We start from the raw sequence: 13,778 nt of genomic DNA, 5'->3' as shown, positions 1-13,778 counted from the left end.
ATGATATTTGCCCCCAAGTGACATCTTTAGGCTTCTCTGCAAATCTCTGGAGGAAAACAAAATATCAACAAGGATAAACTCAGCTACTCAAGACGTCTGGAGTTCCCGGGGCCTTCCTGCAGCCTGGGTTTGGGGTGTCCTATGGCTTAGAGGCCAAGTGGGAAGAGAGGGGCCAGCATCAATCACAGCTTCCCAGGCTCCCTACATCTCCCGCCCCCCACAAGGGGCCTAAGACTGTCCCTGAAAGAGTCTGCGTGGGAAACGGCCAGGATGCTCTGAAGTCGTGGACTCTGAACGGGACACGGGCCGGAGCCAGATCCCTAGCGCAGACGCACCCCCAGGACCCTGGCTCGGAGCTAAGGTGCGAGGGGGCGCAGGTGCGCGCTCCTCCTCCTTTCGGGTTCGGCCCCAGCGAGGCTATCGCCTCCGGAGAGGTGCTCTGTCCTACTGTTTGCATCCTATTCTGGTTCCTTCTCGTGGTCAGGCTCCCAGAAGCAGGAGCCCCCAGCCCCTACCCCCAGAAGGCAGGAGCCCAGCCGCCCACTCCCTCTCCCGCCCCCTCGGGTCGCCGCGGCACGTGTCCTGTGAGGCTGTCGCTGTGGCAGCTAGAGCAGGAGGGAAGGGAGAGAGATCCCGCTGCCAGTCTTTCTCACTTCTCGAGGAACAAAAGCCACCCCGAGAGTCAACTGTGTCCAAAAGAAAAGGGAGGGGTTGGTCTGGAGGGGTGACAAGCGCTGTCGCTGCTTGTCATTTGGTGCAAGGGGAGGAGGAATATTAAATATTAAACGAGCAAGCGGTTTCCTAAGACGATGTAATTATTCTCAACAGCCTAAACTCCATCTGCCATCTCCCGTTTTCCAACGCGTTCACGCAGCCTTGAGCACAGAAACCCAGGCCGGGCTACACCGGCATAGGCAACTTTTGTCTGGGGGGCGAGGAACCCCCAAAGACAGAAGCGATGGGGGAGGGGAGGCGCGCGTGATCCCGAGCCCTGCCCCCCTCGTCCAGCCTACCTGGGTCTCAAAGCACAGAGAGGCTAATGTAGCCTGGGGTGCAGGCGGGGTGGGGGCGCAGGACCTGAAAAAGTAAGACTTGGCTTAGATCAGAAACTAATCGCTGGGGAAATAGCAGGAGCCCAGGGCAGGTGGCAAAGACAGGAGATGCTACAAGGGGGCTAAGTGCCGTTGAAAGAAAATGGATTTTTAAGAAACAGGTATGCGCTGGAAAGGAGGGGTCTGCTCCCCCACCTCCCGCGCAGAGAAACTATTCAGAAAGGTGAAGCATGTTTTGAAGACAGAAATAAGTAAAATCTGGATATACACTGTCTCCTCCAACCACCACCACCCACCCCCCCACCCCCCAAAAAAAATACGTTCACAGGAAGGGGATGAGGGAGGTCAGCGCGTTTCCTTCCACCTTTGCCGACGGGGGTGATGTTGCAGCAAGGAGATAAGGATTAGACTCCCCGCAGGACCAGGACCGGGCCCCAGCATCCCCAGCTCTGGAAGACCCGCTCACTCACCTGTATCGCATGGGCTCCGGGGCTCGGGCGGTGCGGCTAGTGGGCAGCGCAGCGGGTCCTCCAGCTGTCCTGAGGGTCCCACCTTGCCAGCGCCTGGGGAGCCGAGCCAGCTGAAGCCCACGCACCCATTGCCCATCCAATGGAAAGAAGAAGACGAGAGGGAAGGGGGGACGCCAGGAGCAGCCGTGTTCTGAGCTGAGGGCTCCCCACAAAGGCAGGCGCCAAGCCGGGCTGCTGTGCCAGCTGCCAGGGGGAGAAAGAGAAGGAGGAGGAGGTTTCCCTGATTCTGGGAGGAGGGAGGGGAGAACCGACAGCTCATCAGCCACCGGTCATTTCCAGCAAAGTGCTCCACGGGGACCCAGCACGGGGAGGCACACCCAGCCAAGGACGTACCCCCCACCCCCACTGCTCCTTGGAGGGGAAAATTATTTTCTCGCTCTTTTCTCCGAGCCCCTTAGCACCGCTCACGGCGACCTCCCAGCAATGGGTAGGACCCTAGTTTCTAGAAGGAGGTTGTTTAGCCTCCAGTCCACTTCCTTTCAGACGGGCTTCTCTGAAGGAGCAAAGATGCTAACAAGAGGGCTCTCCCTCTTTTACTTGGGGGGTCGGGGGAGGGGGCGTGTAGAACAGGCGTGAGGCAGCAGGGCTTGTGGAATCACGCTTAGAATTTAACTGTCTCCCCTCCGCCAATTGCAACCTAAATTATTGATGTCCTTACAAAAAAAAAAAAAAAAAAAAATCACTGGAAGACAGCTGCTAACCCCCTCCTTGAGTCTTTTCCGTTCATTCCCCAAACAGCTTCCCCTTATCCACCTCCCACCTCTCCTTAGCCCGAGGGGTTGTATTATTTGAACAGAAAAGCAAAAAGAAGGAAAACAGCCTTTTCAAGCAAAAAAAAAAAAAAAAAAGGCAATTGCAAGTTCACGGGTTTGTCTGCCACAGGCAAAGATTTAGGTTCTAAAAACTTGAGGCGACCCTCCCGAAATTCTATTTAAAGGGGGCCTCCTCCTAACAGTGAGAGTGATGTTTTCTTCTAAGAGGCTTCTGGGGGCACCAAGGGACCCCATATTTTTCCTAAGGTGGTGTCAAAGTCGGGATATGTACCTTACTAGGAAAAGTGGCATTGTTTTGTTTTGTTTTGTTTTGTTAATTGAGGTCTAATTGACATAGAACGCTATATCGGTTTCAGGAGGGAAATATTATGATTTGATATTTGTAGACACTGTGAAATGATCACCACCTATATCTAAGAAAGTGGCATGGTTTAGGCAGGGAGAATTTGAGCTGGGTGTTAGGGAGTCCTAAGGAATTCATGTTTGATTTTTAAAATCTGTTTCATCGTGTTATTTTTTTACATCCTTCTTTATGAGAGATTCATATTGAAATATTTAAGTGTGAGGTGATAGGATGTTTCCAGGAAACAACCAAAACATCTACCAAGGGACAAATGGATAAACGCAATGTGGTACATCCATACAATGGAATATTATTCAGCTGCAAAAAAAAAAAAAATGAATGAAAAGCTGACATCTACTAAGTGGATGAACTCTAAAAATACGATGGTCAGGGAGAGAAGCCAGACACCAAAAGGTCACATAGTCTATGATCCCATTTATATGAAACATCCGGATTAGGCAAATCCATAGAGATGGTAAGTAAATTCCTTCCTAGTTGCCAAGAAAAAGGAACGCCGCTGGGATAGAGAATGACCATAATGGATTCAAGGTTTCTTTTGGAGGGGATGAAAGTGTTCTGAAACTAGACAGAGGGGGTGGTTGTATAGCATTGTCAGTGTACTAAACTTCACAGATTTGTTCACTTTAAAATGGTTAATTTTATGTAATATGAATTTCCAAAAAATCTCCAATAAAAAAGGGAGGGAAAGATAAACACAAAGAGCAGAATGATGCTGAAGAAGCTGCTGATGAGGACAGGGAGCCCATTGTTTTTCATTGTCATCTCTCTGCATTATGCATGCTTGACATTTTCTTTTATTTTTTCATTTTTAATTTAAATTCAATTTGCCAACATATGGTATAACACCCAGTTCTCAAAAAATAAATTAATTAAATAAATAAAAATAAAAATAAAAAAACACCCAGTTCTCATCACATCACGTGCCCTCCTTAATGCCCTTTACCTTATTTGATAATGGGATCCCTGGGTGGCGCAGCGGTTTGGTGCCTGCCTTTGGCCCAGGGTGCGATCCTGGAGACCCGGGATCGAATCCCACATCGGGCTCCCGGCGCATGGAGCCTGCTTCTCCCTCTGCCTGTGTCTCTGCATCTCTCTCTCTCTCTGTGACTATCATGAATAAATAAATAAAATCTTTTAAAAAAAAATGCCCTTTACCCAGTTACCCCATCCCCCGACCCCCCTCTCCTTCTGCAGCCCTTTGTTTGTTTGCCAGAGTCAGGAATTTCTCATGGTTTGTCTTCCTCTCTGATTTTTGTCCCACTCAGTTTCCTCTTCTTCCCTTATGGTCCCTTTTACTATTTCTTATATTCTACATATGAGTAAAACCATATGATAATTATCTTTCTCTAGTTGACTTATTTCACTCAGTATAATACCCTCCAGTTCCATCCACATTGATGTAAATGTAGGTATTCATTCTTTCTGATGGCTGAGTAATATTCCAGTGTATATATACACCACCTCTTCTTTATCCATTCATCTATCAAAGGATATCTCAGCTCCTCCCCCAGTTTGGCTATTGTGGACATTGTTGATATGAACATTGGGGTGTGGGTGTCCCATCATTTCACTACATCTATATCTTTGGGGTAAATACCTACCAGTGCAATTGCTGGGTCATAGGGTAGCTCTATTTTTTAATTCTTGAGAAACCTCCACATTGTTTTCCAGAGTGGCTGCACCAGCTTGCATTCCCACCAATAGTGTAAAAGGGTTTCCTTTTCTCCACATCCTCACCAACATTTGTTGTTTCCTGTCTTGTTAATTTTAGCCATTCTCACCAGTGTGAAGTGGTATCTCATTGTGGTTTTGATTTGTATTTCGCTGATGGCAAGTGATGTGGAGCATTTATTCATGTGCTTGTTGGCCATGTGTAGGTCTCCTTTGGAGAAATGTCTGTTCATGTCTTCTGCTCATTTCTTGACTGGATTGTTTGGTTTTTGGGTGTTGAGTTTGATAAGTTCTTTACAGATCTTGGATACTAACCCTTTATCTGATATGTCATATGCAAATATCTTCCCCCATTCCTGCCTTGTTGACTGTTTCCTTTGCTGTGCAGATGCTTTTTATCCTGATTAAGTCCCAATAGTTTATTATTGCTTTTGTTTCCCTTGCTTTTGGAGACATGTCTAGCCAGAAGCTGCTACAGCCGAGGTCACAGAGGTTGCTGCCTGTGTTCTCCACTTGGATTTTGATGGATCCCTGTCTCACATTTAGGTCTTTCATCCATTTTGAGTTTATCTTTGTGTATGGTGTAAGAGAATGGTCCAGTTTCATTCTTCTGCATGTGGCTGTCCAATTTCCCCAGCACCATTTATTGATGAGACTGTCTTTTTTCCACTAGATATTCTTCCTGCTTTGTTGAAGATTAGTTGGCCATAGAATTGAGGGTCTATTTCTGGGTCCTCTATTCTGTTCCATTTACATTTTCACTTTTAAAGAGATGAGGGTGGGATGCAATAGGAAGAAAGCAGCCCCCCCCCCAAAAAAAAAGAAAGAAAGAAAGCAGCCCATGGTGGTGGTTTGGACCAATAGAAGGAGGTGGGGGGGGGCTCCCCTATGGGTGAGTGCAGCCCCCAATTCAGCAGCTAGGTGAGTCCCTAGCCTGCAAAGTGAAAGCAGAAGCCCTGGGATCCCATGGTCTAGAATAGTAAATGGATCCCGTTCCACCTTGCCAGTGCATCACCTCAGACAACCTCAGTCTCCTCATCAGTGAAATAGGGCTAATCCTTCTTACCTTCCAGGGATTTTGTGGGAATTATATGAAATCACACTGAAAAGTGGGGAAAAGAATATTTGTGAGACACCTGGTGGCTCAGCAGTTGAGCCTCTGCCTTTGGCTCAGAGCGTGATCCCGTGGTCTGGGATCCAGTCCCGCATCAGGCTCCCTGCATGTACCCTATTTCTCCCTCTGCCTCTGTCTTTGCCTCTCTCTCTCTCTATCTCTGTCTCTCATGAATAAATAAATAAAATCGAATAAACAAATAAATAAATATTAAAATTAAAAAAGAATATTTCTTCTGTGCATACTAAACCATCTCTGGAAAGAGGCATGAGAACTAATTATGGGGCCTCTACTGGGGGTGGGGACCCTGCCCAAGAGGACAGGTAGGGGTGGCTTTCCCTGCTTACCTTTTTATATTTAGGGGATTTTGAAACTTGTGAGTATAGTACAGATTAAAACATTAAATCAAAAATGAGATCATGGATGTCAAGAGACAGCACATTATCTCTATAAAGGACCAGATAAATACGTTAGGCTTTGTCAATCATATGGCCTCTGTGACACATACTCAATTCCACCTGTAGAAGCACCACCATAGTGTATAAATAAATGGGCATGGCTGTGTAGTAATAAAACTTTATTTATAAAGACTGGTTACAGACTGAATTTGGCCCCATGGGCTGTAGGTTGCTGACCTGTGACGTATGGAAATTCCTTAGCTTCTGCCACACATCAGGTGCTTTTCTTAATTCCAGGCTTTGCCACTGGTAGGCTGTGTGGCCTTGGGCAATTCACGGAAGATTCCATTGCCTCCTGTTCAAAACTAGGAGAATAATACTTGAGGGGAGTTGTTTTGAGTATATACTGAGATATCCAATACTAAAGTGCACTGTGTAGTCTAAAAAGCTGTGCAATGTAAGATATTATTATTGTTATTCCGGAAGCCATACGTCTGTGCAATTAGCATTGAATTTTCCTATTTTTAAATCACACAACTTGTATGAGTCACATCATGATGAACATAAATAGCCATCCTGGATTCCTTTAAAGTCCTTTGAAAATGTCAAAAAGTTCTGCTTTTTCCCTTATGCCAATGAGACCATCCTGAGTCAACCATCTTTTAAACTTTTGTGTCTCTTACAAGAGTTGGTGACCATGAATAGATTGAACAATTGGCCCCAATTATTCACTCCCTCCTGTATCCCTATCTTGGCCATGTTCTCATGGGTGGACGTTGGACTTGCTTTGATCAACAGCATGTGGGCGGAAGCAGCAATGAACCAGTTGCAAGCCTGAGTCCTACCAGGCCTCAAGTCCTCCCACCTGCCTTCTAGCATCTCTGTTCCGGCTGTGACAACAACTGTCCCAGGAGGAGGATGAAAGATACATGGAGCAGAGTCATCCAACTGAATCCTACCTAGATTAGCAAACTCTGGCTGACTCACAGGTGCAAGGGTATATATAACCACTGCTTTAAGCTACTGAACTTTGGGGTGTTTCTAATGCAACATAATTCTAACAATCCACTGATTCACTGACCCAGAGAAGAAGACACAACCTGTGAAACCAAGCAGAACCAGATTGAATTCAGAATAAAAAGAAAATGAAATCAGCCCAGTAGTCAAATTCTGGGCACCTTCTCCACAATTCCAATTAGTTTTCTAATTGTGTTCACAAAAATGATGCCTGAAGAGAAACATTTCAAAAGGCAAGATGAGGGATGCCTGGGTGGCTCAGTGGTTGGGGGTCTGCCTTCGGCTCAGGGCATGATCCTGGAGTCCCGGGATCAAGTCCTGCATTGGGCTCCCTGCATGGAGCCTGCTTCTCTCTCTGCCTGTGTCTCTGCCTTTCTCTCTTTCATGAATAAATTAAAAAAAAAAAAAAGGCAAGATGATCTGCTGATCCAATCAAGAAACTGGGAGGACAGTGGTTTGCTGGACCAGTAAGAGTATACAAAATGCTCCTTCACTTACCTCCCCCTGGATTGGCTGCCCCCGATGGCAAGGAAGACCAGGACATGTGGATTTTGGTGAACCAACTCAGCAGTCTCTGCCACAATGATTTTAAGTGTGACAAGATCACCTAATCATGCCTTTGGGAAATGGGAGATGTTTACCAAATGTGCTTCCCCCTTCTGTCCTCACTGAACTTTCAGGAACAAAACGAGGCTTCAGGAACTTCACACTTGCTGTTCACTCTGTCTGGAATTCCCTTCCCTCAGATAGTCCCCTGGCTGACTTTGTTACTTTGTTCAGGTCTCTGTTGAAATGTCACTCATTCAGAGAGGTCATTTCTATTTACTCTATCTGAAAAACCATCCCCAGTCACTCTCTACCCCCTTACCTTGTTTCCCTCTTTTGTCTTTTCTTTCATGCATCAACCATTGCATAATACTATATTTATTATATTTTATAGCTATCTGTTTATGCTTAGTCTTCCCTGACCAGAAAGCAAACTCCATCTCATTCATAGATGCACTTCCAGCACCCACAGCTGTTTGTGACACACAGTGGGTACTCAACAAATATTTGCTGAATGAATAACTGAGTGAGTGAATGGATGAATAAAATGAGCTCCTCTAAAATGTCGATTAAACAAGTGAATGAGCCCAATGAATGCCTTCCTTTGTTCTCCGTCTCTTTAAATAACCAAAAAAAATTTCCTCTCCTTCCTCCTCAAGGCAAGGAAAAGGGGGTTTGCTAAGTGAAGATAAAGTTTGTTTCTGAGGGAAGATGAGAATGAAGAATGCGTAATTTCTAAGGGGAAGGAGAAGATGATGTAAAGCTCTCTCTAGGACCAGGATCTGTGCAAACTGTAGCTCATGTGGGACAGAGAAGGACATCTCAGGCTTTTGAACTAAGACGTATTCCTCAGTACAGCCAGGTTATGCTGCGATAACAAACATCTCCAAAGTCTCAGTGACCAAAATGGTAGAAGAGCATTTTCACTCATAAAATATCCTGCACAGTATACTCTGTCCCACATCATTGTTGTTTGAGCTCCCAGATTGTTGAAGCTCCCACAATCCAAAACAATGTTGGTTACCTTAGCAATGAAGAGGGACATGGAGAATTGTGCCCTGGCTCTTAAATGCTCCCTCCTAGAAATGACTCTGACTCACATCACTTCTGCTCATTTCTCACTGGTCAAAGCAAACCAGATGACCACACTCAACTTTAAGAGCATAGACAAGAGTAGTCCTCCTTTGTGTATCAGTTAGCTCTTGCTGTGTAACAAACCACCCCATGTTTAGTGGTTTAGAACAACAAAAGATTTATTGTTTGTCACAATTTTTTAAAAGATTTTGTTTATTTATTCATTTTTTAAATTTTTTTAAAAGATTTCATTTATCCATTCATGAGAGACAGAGAGAGAGAGAGAGAGAGAGAGAGGCAGAAGGAGAAGCAGGCTTCATGCAGGGAGCCTGATGTGGGACTCGATCCAGGGACTCCAGGATCACGCCCTGGGCCAAAGGCAGGCGCTAAACCTCTGAGCCACCCAGGGGTCCCCTTGTTTATTTATTCATGAGAGACAGAGAGAGGCAGAAACACAAGCAGAGGGAGAAGCAAGCTCCATGCAGGGAAGCCCGACATGGGACTCGATCTCAATCCTGGGTGTCTAGGACCACACCTTGGGCTGAAGGCGGCACTAAACCGCTGAGCTACCCGGGCTGCCCTCGTCACAATTTTTTTAGGTTAACTTAGTAGTTCATCTGATCGTGGCCAAGTCAGTTGATTTCTACAGTCTGCTAGTGGTTTGGCTTGGGCTGGGTCATCTACTATGTCTTTATTAATGTCTAGTGGTTGACATGTCTCATGGCTGGGTTCTTAGCTGGGAAAACTCATCTCTGCTCCATGTGGTATCTTATCCTCCAGTAGCCTAACCCAATTGTTTACATGGTGGCACAAGAGTTGTAAGAAAACAAGAACGGAATCTGTAAGTTCTCTTGAGGCCTAGAGTCAAAACTCTCATGCCATCATTTTTCCATAGTCTATTGTTCAAAGCATGCCACACACATGACCCAACCCATTCTTTCATAGGCATAAGGAAATAAGCTCCACTTCGTGATGGGAAAATGTGCAAATAAGGTGTGGCCATTAGCATTCACTATAGTCTGGAAGTAGAGAATAAGCAGATATTCAGAATGGCAATAATGTATCACTCACAAAATGATCATGTGCTACTCCAACCAATTACTTCATAACCACTGTTTTGAGATCTCCATTCCAGAATATGAGTCAAGTGGAATCAGAGACACAAAAGGAAGAGATTGGCATCACATCAGGTCTGCTGCATACTGCTACAGTAGTCCCCAGATTTGTGCAGTGCACAACCTGTATAACTAATACATGATAGCCAGCCAGTATCCCCTCTCCCCATTCTTTTACCCACCTCCAGAAAAGTGTGAGGGTGTGAGTGCATGGCTCTGAGCCTAGAATTGTCAAAATTCCTGCATTAAGAGCTTTCATGGCCTGGGCCAAAAACAATATATCAGAGGTTTGGGCTTCCTTTCACCTTTGCCTGACCTCTTCTTTGTCTCTGTCTCTGTCACTGTCTCTGTCTCTCTCTCTCCAGTATTTCTATTTCTGGCCCATCCTACCAACTAAACATCTAGCTGGTTCTTTTCTCTTTTTTTGAAGATTTTATTTATTCATGAAAGACACAGAGAGAGAGGCAGAGACACAGGCAGAGGGAGAAGCAGGATCACTGTGGGGAGCCTCATGTGGGACTCCTTCCCAGGACCCCGGGATCATGACCTGAGCCAAAGGCAGATGTTCAATCACTGAGCCACCCAGGTGTCCCCATCCAGCTAGTTCTTGTGGTAGGCCAGACCCATGTGATTATGCTGAATATCCAAGTGCCCCCAAATCCTGTCTCAAGGGAACATCTAGACTCAGATTTCAAGTAAGAGTTTGTCTCTTCAAAGAAGACAAGATCAGTCACTCCTTCTTTTTATATTTCCTCCTCAGGACTTGAGAAAGTAGGAGGAGAGAAGCTCATTGAGCTCAGATGGGGTGTGAGACTCCAAAGTCCCATGTATAATTTAAAGCCACTAGGAGAGCCCATTCACTCTGGACTTCAGCCAAAGAACACTCAAGAGTAATGTCAAAACAAAAGAACAAAAATAAAGCAGAACACCTGAACATCAAAAAGTCCTATTTCCTCAAGCTAGTCTCCTGACACCAAGTTTGCTGAAGCCTGAGAGGATGTCTGAACTTTCTCCCATCTCTCACTCATGTTTCATTTGAGGCTCCAGAATAGCTGGGCTGGATGATGTAGCCCATTCACATCTCATTGGCAAGCTAGTTAGTCTAGAGTTCTTAGCTGGGACAGCTCATCTCTGCTCCATGTGGTATTTCATCTTCCAGTAGACCAGCCCTATAGATTAGCCCTACATATATCCATACACATGTCCACATATACTCCAGAATATATACAACTTTTTTGGTAACTAGGAATAACCTAGAGATTATTCCCCACCTGAACAGCTGAGGCAGACAACTGAGTTATCTCTCAAATTCCATTCTCTTCATCTTCCACAGTAAAACAGTTTTAGCTGGGCACAAGGCAAAGGACAGCATTTCCCAGTATCCCTTGCAATTAGGTGTGGCTAAGTTCTTGCCAATAGAACATGAGCAGAAATTATGTATATGACTACCAGGTTACCGACTTAAAAAAGAATCCACTTGTCCTCAACTTTCTCTCTTTCCATATTCCTCTGGGCTATGTATCATAGACATAGTGATGACCAGCTTCAATTATACACAGGAGGACAATACCCTGGGTGATGATAGAACCACAAAATGGAAGGAAGCTGGGTCTTGGATGATCTCAAAGGAGCAGAACCATCTACTCATCCAAGACATCTACTTACCTTCAAGCTGTTACATGAAAAAGAAATAGCTTTTTTTAATTTAAATTCAATTAATTAACATATAGTGTATTATTAGTTTCAGAGGTAGAGTTCAGTGATTCATCAGTTGCATATAACACCCAGTGCTCATTACATCAAGTGGCCCATCACCCAGTTACCCCATCCTTCCACCTACCTCCCCGTCCAGTGACCCTCAGTTTGTTCCCTATAGTTAAAAGTCTCTCTTCGTTTGTCTCCTCTCTGATTTCATCTTATTTTATTTTTCTCTCCCTTCCTCTATGATCCTCTGTTCTGTTTCTTAAATTCCATATATGAATGAGACCATATGATAATTGTCTTTCTCTGATTGACTTATTTTGCATAGCACCATACTCTCTAGTTCTATCCACATCGCTGCAAATGCTAAGATTTCTTTCTTTTTTCTTTTTTTTTTTTTTTTTTTGATGGCTAGAAAAAGAAATTTATATCTAGAATGACCACTGTATTTTGGCTGTCTTTGTTACAGTAGCTTGACCTGTGTGCTATTACAACACATATTGTCCATAATTATTCTCCTTAATATCTACCCCTAAAGCATAATGGTATGAATATTTTGACTTTTTGCCCTGTTAAATGTTTCTGTACCATTGTTTGTGGATACTAAACTTTTGTTTCAATGCCAGTATGCCCTATATATACTATGACCATATGTTTCTGAGTCAAATATTGAAATACAGACTTATCTGTAGAAACAATGGGGGCGGCAAAAATCTGAGCATGGCATCTGCAGTCCTCCTCAATGCCAATCTGAGTCCTCATTCTGCCTCGTGCTAGTATTCAGGCTAACTTACCTCTCTGGCTCTTAGTGGACTCTGCTATAAAATGTGGATGATAATAATGCCTAACATGAAAAGTTATGGTAAAGATTAAATCCAAAATGCAGATTGAGGGGCGTGCCTAGGTGGCTCAGTCATTTGGGTGGCCAACTCTTGATTTGGCTCAGGTCATAATCTCAGGGTCCCGGGATCAAGCCCTGTATCAGGCTTTGTGCTCTGCATAGAGTCTGCTTGTCCCGCTCCCTCTGCTTGTCCCTCTGCTCATGCTCACTCTCTCTCAAATAAATAAATATCTTTTTTTTAATGCAGATTGAAAACATAATATGGAACTAGAACAACAGCAAGCATGCATTATATGTTAGCTTCTGCTACCATCATCACCATCATCATCATCATCATCATCTCTTTCTTCTTTAACCAATTCTCAATTGCCAGTTCATCATCAGTTACTTTCTGAATCCCTGTAATTTGGGTCATTTTTCTCAGCAGTCTGCTTGACCTGTTTTGGTTTGTTGTTGTTGATGTTTTTTTGTTTGTTTGTTTTGTTTTGTTTTGTTTTCCCTCTCCGGCCACCAAAGGAAACATACAAAAGGTAAAATTAGATTCTTCAAGGAATCCCCAGTAACTCTTAAGGCCTGTTCAACCTACACATGTACATCCATTGTGACATCTGATTTAGAGCCAGCCCTCCTGAGAGAGAAGAGCGATTACTACACTATTTATATTCTCCTGATCATATTTCTCTCGGTCAAAAGAGCAGACAGCTGGCCAAACTTATAATGCCCTCCAGGGTGGCAGAGGTCTCTCCCAGCCCGACAGCTGAAGCTGCACACATACAGCAGTGATGGGACATATAACACCATCCACCATTGCCACAGTGAATGCCTCTGCCATCTGCCCAGACAAGAAAATTGCCGCTTATCTATCCTGGGCAGAGTCCAATGGCAGGTAACAGTGAGGGAAGGGCAATTAGGAGAGACAAAAGCAAAAAACAAAAATGTGAGATAAAAGATCTTCTTCATTCCCTGCCTGCCCGAGCCATCATTTAAACCAAGTAAGGGCACACAGTGATGTTTTCAAATTCTGACATTGAACCTGTCTATGTGTAGACCCCCTCTCTGCCACTTCCTACTTCCATGATTTTTTCAGCTGATGTTTTAGTTTGCTAGGACATCCAGAACACAATACCACAAACTGGATGACTTAACCAACAAAAATGTATTCACTCACCGTATTGGAGGCTAGAAGTCCAAAGTCAAGGTGTCACCTGGGTTGGTTCCTTGCAAGGGCTGTGCGGGAGAGATCTGCTCCAGGCCTCTCACCTTGGCCTGCAGATGGCAGCCTTCATGCTCACATGGTGTCCTCTCTAAAACTTCCCCCTTTTTTATAAGGACACTGGTCATATTGGATTAGGGCCCATCCTAATTACCTCATTTTAACTAATCACATCTGCAGTGACCCCATTTCCAAATAGGGTCACTTTCTAAGGTACTGAGAGTTAGGACTTCCATATATATGAATTTGGAGGGGTGCCATACAATCAATGTGTTTCCCCAAAATTCATTTACTGAAAGCCTAACCCCAGGGTGATGGCATTAGAAGATGAGTTCTTTCGGAGGTGATGAGGTTCTGAAAAAAGGCCCT

This window comes from Canis lupus, chromosome 19 (genome assembly GCF_048164855.1).
Source record: "Canis lupus baileyi chromosome 19, mCanLup2.hap1, whole genome shotgun sequence".
NCBI classification, from domain to species: domain Eukaryota; kingdom Metazoa; phylum Chordata; class Mammalia; order Carnivora; family Canidae; genus Canis; species Canis lupus.
Note: the sequence above shows the minus strand (reverse complement) of the source record.